The sequence below is a fragment of the Lithobates pipiens genome, unplaced genomic scaffold (genome assembly GCF_037356315.1).
Source record: "Lithobates pipiens isolate NorthernLeopardFrog02 unplaced genomic scaffold, aLitPip1_a1.2 Scaffold_8, whole genome shotgun sequence".
In the NCBI taxonomy this organism is placed as follows: domain Eukaryota; kingdom Metazoa; phylum Chordata; class Amphibia; order Anura; family Ranidae; genus Lithobates; species Lithobates pipiens.
Window position 1 is genome coordinate 529,552,272 of NW_027507903.1, and position 8,663 is coordinate 529,560,934.

Here is an 8,663-nt window from a genome sequence, read left to right on the forward strand (position 1 = left end):
GAAGTATGTGTTAACCCCCCTGACGGTATTCCCGAGTCTGGCTCTGGGTGTAATTATTATACCAAAAGCGGTATCCCCGAGCCAGACTCTGGACTGCATCGCTGGATCCAGGAGGATGTTTGCTTACCTTCTCCCTCGGATCCAGCATTGTCTCCCCGCTGTACGAGCGAGCTGTGTCTCGCTTGATCTATCACGGAGCCGATCTCCGTTCCCTGCGAGCGTTGCGACGCACGGGCACGGAGATCGGCGCCAAATTCAAAAAGTGAAACGCACAGTATACATACAGTATAATGTAATCTTACAGATTACATTGCTGTATGTAAATATTTCACCTCCCCTTTGTCCCTAGTGGTCTGCCCAGTGTCCTGCATGCAGTTTTATATAATAAAAACTGTTCTTTCTGCCTGGAAACTGGAGATTGTCCATAGCAACCAAAACTGTCACTTTACATCAAAAATGGTTTTAGACCAGCTAGAAAACAGCGATAATAAATTGGAATTACTCGCAGAATTGAGCGATAGCGATTTGTGGGGAGATCCGTCATCAAATACTGAAAAGTAATGACAGTGACAATTCTGCAACTGAGCAAATTTCAGTGTTTTTGATTTGCTTACATTATTGAATAATTTTTATTATTGTTATATTATTATTTGGTACAATTATTTATAGTTTTTTATTATATTATAATTTATGATTTCATTTTTCAAACTTTATCATACCCGGGATGTCTGCTAGACTCTGGTTTGGACAGATTTAAGAGAGTTATTCCTAAGAATTACAGGACTACAATATAAAACGCCAAATTTTCATGCAAAATAATGGTACCGCTTTTAGCACCTAAAATCCGAAATAATCGTACCGCCAGGGAGGTTAATACGCTCTTCCAATTGCTTTTCCTGCTTTAGATATTGATACCTTTTTGTCTGGTGTAGCCTACAAGGTGTTTCTTGTGGATGTTTGCAGCTTGTTCATCTTGGGATACACGCCCATCCATCTGCTGCTCTGCGGACTGCTTCAGTCACTTTGGGAGTTCCCATTGGTTTTATTCCTTGTGTTTCCTTTTTTGTTTATTGTACTGTGGATCATCATGTGAGAATTAGAATGATCACATATATTTATCGGCGTATAACATGCAAGTGTCCCCCTTAAAATCAGGGTAGAATCGTGGGTGTGTGTTATACGCTGATTCCCGCCAATCCCCTGTTGATTGTGAGCAGAGGGGCGAGCGCCGCCGAAATACACATAGCTGAGTGTACTCGGCTAGACTCGGCTCCTCTCGGACTCTGCTCACAGTTACGCCCAGTCCCACCCTATGATGGACATAACACAGAGACTGGGCGTGACTGTGAGCGGAGCTGAGAGGAGCCGAGCCTAGCCGAGTACACTCGGCTATGTGTATTTCAGCAGTGCTCGGCTCCTCTTGGCTCGGCTCACAGTCTGTGATACGTCCATCATAGGGTGGGACTGCGAGAGGAGCCGAGAGGAGCCAAGAGGAGCTGAATGGAGCCGAGAGGAGCTGAGATACACAGGACAGGCTCTGTGTATCTTGGCAGCTCCATATTTAAACTGCAGTGACACTGACAAGGCATCATTGTCACTGGGCAATGCTGCAAATGACACTGACAAGGCTGCAAATGACATTTACAAGGCTGCAAATGACACTGACAAGGCTGCAAATGACACTGACAAGGCTGCAAATGACACTGACAAGGCTGTAAATGACATTGACAAGGCTGCAAATGACACTGACAAGGCTGCAAATGACACTGGACAAGGCTGCAGGGGACACTGATAAGGCTGCATTAATGGGCATTTAAATGTAAGTTTTTTTTCTTAAAAAGTTTTTTTCCTTCAAATTCCTTCCTAAACTTGGGGTGCGTGTTATATGCTGGCGCGTGTTATACGCAGATAAATACGGTATATACCAAATGTATACTCTTATATTGCTTGCTAAGTTCACATCATGCTTTACAGTGTGATTATCATGTGACTATGTTTACATTTCAGACAATGAGAAATAAAGTCACCCAGATATAATCTTCCCCGATGAAGGAATACACATTTTTCATTCCAAAACATGTTGGGCGATACACAAGAAATCCTTATTGTCTGACCACAGCTCGTCTCTGGCAGCACAGGGCATACTTGCCTTTTGTTGGGTTTTACAAATAAGTTTTGATGTAACACCATTTTTTGTAATTTTGTACTGTGTGTTTTACATTATTTGTCTTGTTGGCTATGTTTATATATAAACAAGTTTTTATGTTTTGTATTAATAAAAGTGGCATTATATTGCCTTTTACTATAAAATTATCTTTATGACCATTTCTGCCTAAAAAGTCCAAGAGGGCTCCTCCAATCCTGCACTACGGTGTAGGTGTACAAACCTTTTGTATGTTTAGGATGTTGGCAGTCCAAACACAAATATATACCATTTCCTCTTTCCTTATCCCACCAGTTATTAGATTACCAGTCATCAAGATACATGATTTTAAGAAGCAAAGCTTTCTCCTCTGTCAAGATGTCCACCTCCATACAGACACAGAGTGGAGCATAACATGGTAAGTCAGTAAGTCATGGAAAAGCATAAACTTCAGGAGGCATGCAAGAAATACTAATGACTAGTCCTTTGCCCTCTGTTTGCCTTTTTGGGCACAGGCTCCACAGTTCAGGACCTAAACTTGTAATGTAAAAAAAAAAAAAACATTTCTAGCAGGTAGAGGTGGTCTCGTAGTAGAGGTGCCTGAGTCATGGCCGATGACCATTATCAGTAGCTCTGCCATCCAGGAGGATGTGCCCTGAACCTTACAGACCACCTCTCCATTACACCCAGATACTTCTGCACCTGTCCCTAGCTGGTTGCATTCTGTCAGTTCAACCTCTGCTATAGAACATGCTGCAGCCCTACAAGACAAATGTATTTTACTCTGTAAGACACAGAATGGGGCCAAACACAAATCAATCAATCAACAAATAAAATAATAGGAGAACAATTCCAAATTATGGCATGAGTACAGTACATGGAATATCCCCAGGCTGCTACAGTCTGCTTCCTAGGTGAAACAGAGAGGGGTTACATTGGCGCACTACTGTTCTCCGCTACTCAAGAGTGAGACACTCCAACACAGGTAGATCACAGCCTCAGAACAAGTACAGGCCCTTGAAAAAGTATTCATACTCCTTGAAATGTTCCACATTTTGTCATGTTACAACCAAAAAACGTAAATGTATTTTATTGGGATTTTGTGAGAGAGACCAACACAAAGTGGCACATAATTGTGAAGTGGAAGGAAATTGACAAATGGTTTTCAAAATTGTTTACAAATAAATATCTGAAAAGTGTGGCGTGCATTTGTATTTAGCCCCCTTGAATCAATACTTTGTAGAACCTCCTTTTACTGCAATTACAGGTGCAAGTCTTTTTGGGTATGTCTCTACCAGCTTTGCACATCCAGAGAGTGACATTTTTGCCCATTCTTCTTTGCAAAATAGCTCAAGCTCTGTCAGATTGGATGGGAAGCATCTGTGAACAGCAATTTTCAAGTCTTGCCACAGGTTCTCAATTGGATTTAGGCATGAACTTTGACTGAGCCATTCTAACACATGAATATGCTTTGATCTAAACCATTCCATTGTAGCTCTGGCTGTATGTTTAGGGTCATTGTCCTGCTGGAAAGTGAACCCATGTCCCAGTCTCAAGTCTTTTGCAGACTCTAACAGGTTTTTTTCTCAGATTGCTTTGTATTTGGCTCTATGCATCTTCCCATCAACTCTGACCAGCTTCCCTGTCCCTGCTGAAGAAAAGTATCCCCACAACATGATACTGCAACCACCATGTTTGACGGTAGGGATGGTGTGTCCAGAATGATGTGCAGTGCTAGTTTTTCGCCATACATACCATTTTGCTTATAGGACAAAAAGTTTAACATTGGTCTCATTTGACCAGAGCACCTTCTTCCACATGTTTGCTGTGTCCCCCACGTGGCTTCTCGCAAACTGCAAACAGGACTTCTTATGGCTTTCTTTCAACAATGGCTTTCTTCTCCCCTCTCTTCCATAAAGGCCAGATTTGTGGAGTGCACGACTAATAGTTGTCCTGTGGACAGTTTCTCCCACCTGAGCTGTGGATCTCTGCAGCTTCTCCAGAGTTACAATTGGCCTCTTGGCTACTTCTCTGATTAATGCTCTCCTTGCCCAGCCTGTCAGATTAGGTGGACGGCCATGTCTTCGTAGGTTTCCATTTTTGGATGATGGATTGAACAGTGCTCTGTGAGATGTTCAAAGCTTGGGATATATTTTTTATAACCTAACCCTGCTTTAAATCTCTCTGCAACTTTATCCCTGACCTGTCTGGTGGGTTCCTTGGCCTTCATGGTGTGGTTTGTTCACTAAGGTTCTCTAATAAATCTCTGAGGGATTCACAGAACAGTTGTATTTATAGTGAGATTAAATTACACACAGGTGGATTCTATTTACTAATTATGTAACTTTTTAAGGCAATTAGTTCCACTAGATTTTAGTTAGGGGTCTCAGAGTAAAGGGGGCTGAATACAAATGCATGCCACACTTTTCAGATATTTATTTGTAAAAAAAAATGAAAACCATTTATCATTTTCCTTCCACTTCACAATTATGTGCCACTTTGCGTTGGTCTATCACATAAAATCCCAATAAAATACATTTACGTTCTTGGTTGTAACATGCCAAAATGTGGAAAATGTCAAGGGGTATGAATACTTTTTCAAGGCACTGTACATATGGAGTCTCAACCCTCATCAGGGAGAGCCTGCAAAGGGGAGAAAGTGTCTGTGTTCAACTTACATGTCATATTCCAGGATTGACTCCTTCCCATGTGTCTCTTTCTCTCTCTTTCTTACTTCTCCTCTTGTTAATATAGTCCAAGGTGGAGAAAGGTCCATACCAGGGGCCTGCAAACTTCTAAACTAAGGGCCAGTTTATTATCATTCGGGCTTTAGGGAGGCTAGACTATGGCCAGTAGGAGTAGAAATGCCCCAGCATCAATGGAAGTAAACAAGACCACATCATTGGTTTTAACAGGAGGAATAGTGACCCATTGTATCAGCAGGAGGAAGGGTGCCTCATAATTAGGGTGCCAATACTTAGCATTTGCAGGAGTATCGGTGCTCGTGCAAATTCTCCGATACCTGAAACCAATACTTTTAGGCTCGGTTCTCAGCTGAAATGTAAAAAAGAAAAAAAAAAAAAAGCTGACAATTATCGGATGTTAAGGAGCGGGGTTCCCCTGTTGACAGCAGAAGTGTAAACTGAAGTCCCGGTACTTGGAGCTTTTTTGTTCACTTCTATTTTATAAACTATTAATAATTAAAGCCCCATACACACTATCAGTTTTTCTGCTGAGTTTTTCCTTCAGGTTTACCAAAACCATGTAGTACAAGGGCCTGCCTGTTTGCATACAAATTGAAAACCCTAAGGTTTGACCTCATATTATGTAGTTTTGGTAAATCTGAAGGAAGAACTCAGCAGAAAAACTGATAGTGTTTATGGGGCTTAAAACTTTGTGTATGCTTTGTTTATTAATATCTGTACACCTTTAACAGATATTTACACGTTTCGCATTGAAAAAAATACAAAAAAAATAAAAAATTAAATGTATTTCATTTGTAAATAGCTTTTCAATGCCTTGTACTATTGCTGACAGCTGAAGTATAAACAAAACAGTTGCAGTAGGTATTGGTAATTGGTATCGGCGAGTACTAAAAAAAAGTATTCATACTCATAAAAAAATGGTATCGGCACATCCCTACTCGTAATTGGTATCGGTGGGAGGAGTAGTATCCCATCATTGGTGTCAGTAGGAGTAATAGTGCCCCATCATTTGTATTAATGGGAGGAATAGTGTCCCATCATTGGTTTCTGTGGATGGAATGGTACCCCATCATTAATATCAATGGATGGAATGGTGACCTAAGGGCAAATTGAGGCCGATTATAACATGCATGTAAACCTGCACCCAGAGTTAAATCTCAGAGCCTGCTTTATGGAAAAGACTGCTTTATGCTTATGGAAAAGATAAAGATCACTGGAGCAAATACCAGAGGAGGCACAGCCGGTTACAGGGCAAACATTTCCAGCCTAGTTGATAGGCATTTAGCAAAGCTGGTGTCTGTTTCTTGTGGATGAATGTGCACTATAGACACCAGAAATTAGTTTAGCCACTGGCATGTGTCTAATGGTTATGGGCACTATGTCACATCACTCTTTTATTCTTACACCTCACTCTCTTATTGTCCCTTGTTGCAAATATCCCTCTCATTGTGAAAAAGCCATCCTGTCATTCCTATACACACCTTAAGCACTTGATGGCTTAAGAGCCTCACACCTTCCCCCAGCTGTTTATACATTCAGTAATTACTAGCTAAAACTAAAGCTCTGAGTTTTAAAGGTGATTAATCACTCAAGATATATTGGAAACTGGACATTTTATTTGGCGTCTTTAATAAGCAACTCATCAAGTGCAAACTACCATCATTTGTTACATGGTAGAAAAACCGCATTCATAAAATGCAACTTTAGATAAATGTAAGCTATAAATTGGTTGTAAAGGCAGAAGGTTTTTTTTTTTTTTATCTTAATGCATTCTATGCTTTAAAATAAAAGCCCTTCTGTACGCAGCAGCCACCCTCAGCCCCCCTCATGTTGCACAAGAGACTTGGCTATCCAAGAATCTCCCTTCTCATTGGCCGAGACAGCAGTGCAGTGCCATTGGATCCCACTGCTGTCAATCAAAGTCAGTGAGCCAATGAGGAGAGAGTGGATGGGGCCAGGCCGGGCCATGGCTCTGTGTCTGAATGGACACACGGAGCTGCGGCTTGGCTCGAGTGCCCAATAGCAAGTTTCTGTGGGGAAACTCAAATACCTCACAGCAGAGAAAGGGTCTTTTCATGCGACTTTGAAGGGAACAATGAAAATACACATATTCTTTACCCAGCATGTTTGTGGGATGCCATAAGGGGTGTGTAAAACTGCACCCTATTTTGTTTTAGATACAGTTGTGAAGCACAATTCTCCCATCATTCACAAGGACAATACATGGATGAATCTCCCCAGCAATAAAAACTTGACAAATGATCTAACTTATCCCCACACAATCCAAAACTAAAAAAAGAAAAAGAATTGCCTGTACATACCCTTTACAAATGTATGTTGGGTTTACAGAACAGTAAAGTTGTTATGGACAGTCTCAGTGACAGCTTGCGCTGCCAGTGCATATTTGGAATTTGTTTTTTTTTTTCTTTTACAATTAATCTTTCTTGTTTAGCACCAAAATATGTTTTTTCATCATATGGTAGTTGACCTGTTTTGACCAGCAGATAGAATTTGACAAGTAGTCACTGTTTTTGCTGATGAAAAACTGTCCTGCCACTGGCCAGTTTCTATCAAGCTTTTATTATTAATTAGGATACAAAAGCTGATATAGCAGTGTATAATTGGCCAGCTGCAGGACAGTTTTGTTGAGGGATAATAGGCCTAACCAGTGTATACCTAACTTTTATCTATGGGAATAAGGGTGAATTATGTGTGAAATAGTGTTATAATGTGAGGTCATTTAGTCCACACTGTTCCTTATTTTTTTTTGTTCAAACGATGCAGCTGCATGCTGAAAACAAAAGGCAGGTGTTTATTAACAATTGAACTCTTTGCCTTGAGCATCCCAAACCTAAAAAAAAAAAGTATTAAACAAAGAAATACCGTATATACTCGAGTATAGGCCGACCCGAATATAAGCCGAGGCCCCCAATTTACCCCCAAAAAAACTGGCAAACTTATTGACTCGTGTATAAGCCGAGGGTAAGACATGCCTGTCCATCCCTGTGTGTGTGTCCGTCCATCCCTGTGTGTCCGTCCATCCCTGTGTGTCCGTCCATCCATGTGTGTCCGTCCATCCATCCCTGTGTGTGTGTGTGTCCATCCATCCATCCATCCCTGTGTGTGTGTGTCTCCATCCATCCATCCATCCATCCCTGTGTGTGTGTGTCTCCATCCATCCATCCATCCATCCCTGTGTGTGTGTGTATCCATGTGTGTGTGTGTGTGTGTGTGTGTGTGTGTGTGTGTGTGTGTGTCCAGCCTACCTGTGTCCCGAGCCTTTGTCCCGAGCCTCCGTCCCGTGCCTTGCCTCCTTGCCTCCGTCCCGTGCCGTGCCTCGCCGCCGTGCCTTGCCTCCGTCCCGTCCCGTCCCGTCCCGTCCCGTGCCGTGCCTTGCCTTGCCTTGCCTCCGTCCCGTGCCCTCTTCGTCGGCGCCTCGGCGGCCATTGTAAAATTCAAAAGCTGCGCCGCCGCCTTCGCCTGTGATAGGCGGAACACTGAATTTCCCAGCAGCCTGTGTTCCGCCTATCACGTACATCGTATCATCCTCGTCCGTAGTACGAGGATGATACGATGTCCGTGATAGGCGGAACACAGGCTGCTGGGAAATTCAGTGTTCCGCCTATCACAGGCGAAGGCGGAGCCGGAGGCGCGGCTTTTGAATGATAGAATGGCCGCTGTCTGTCTGCTCGACACGCTGATCGAGCGGGCAGACAGCGATGACTCGAGTATAAGCCGAGGGGGGCACTTTCAGCCTCAAAAAAGAGGCTGAAAATCTCGGCTTATACTCGAGTATATACGGTAAGTAATATACT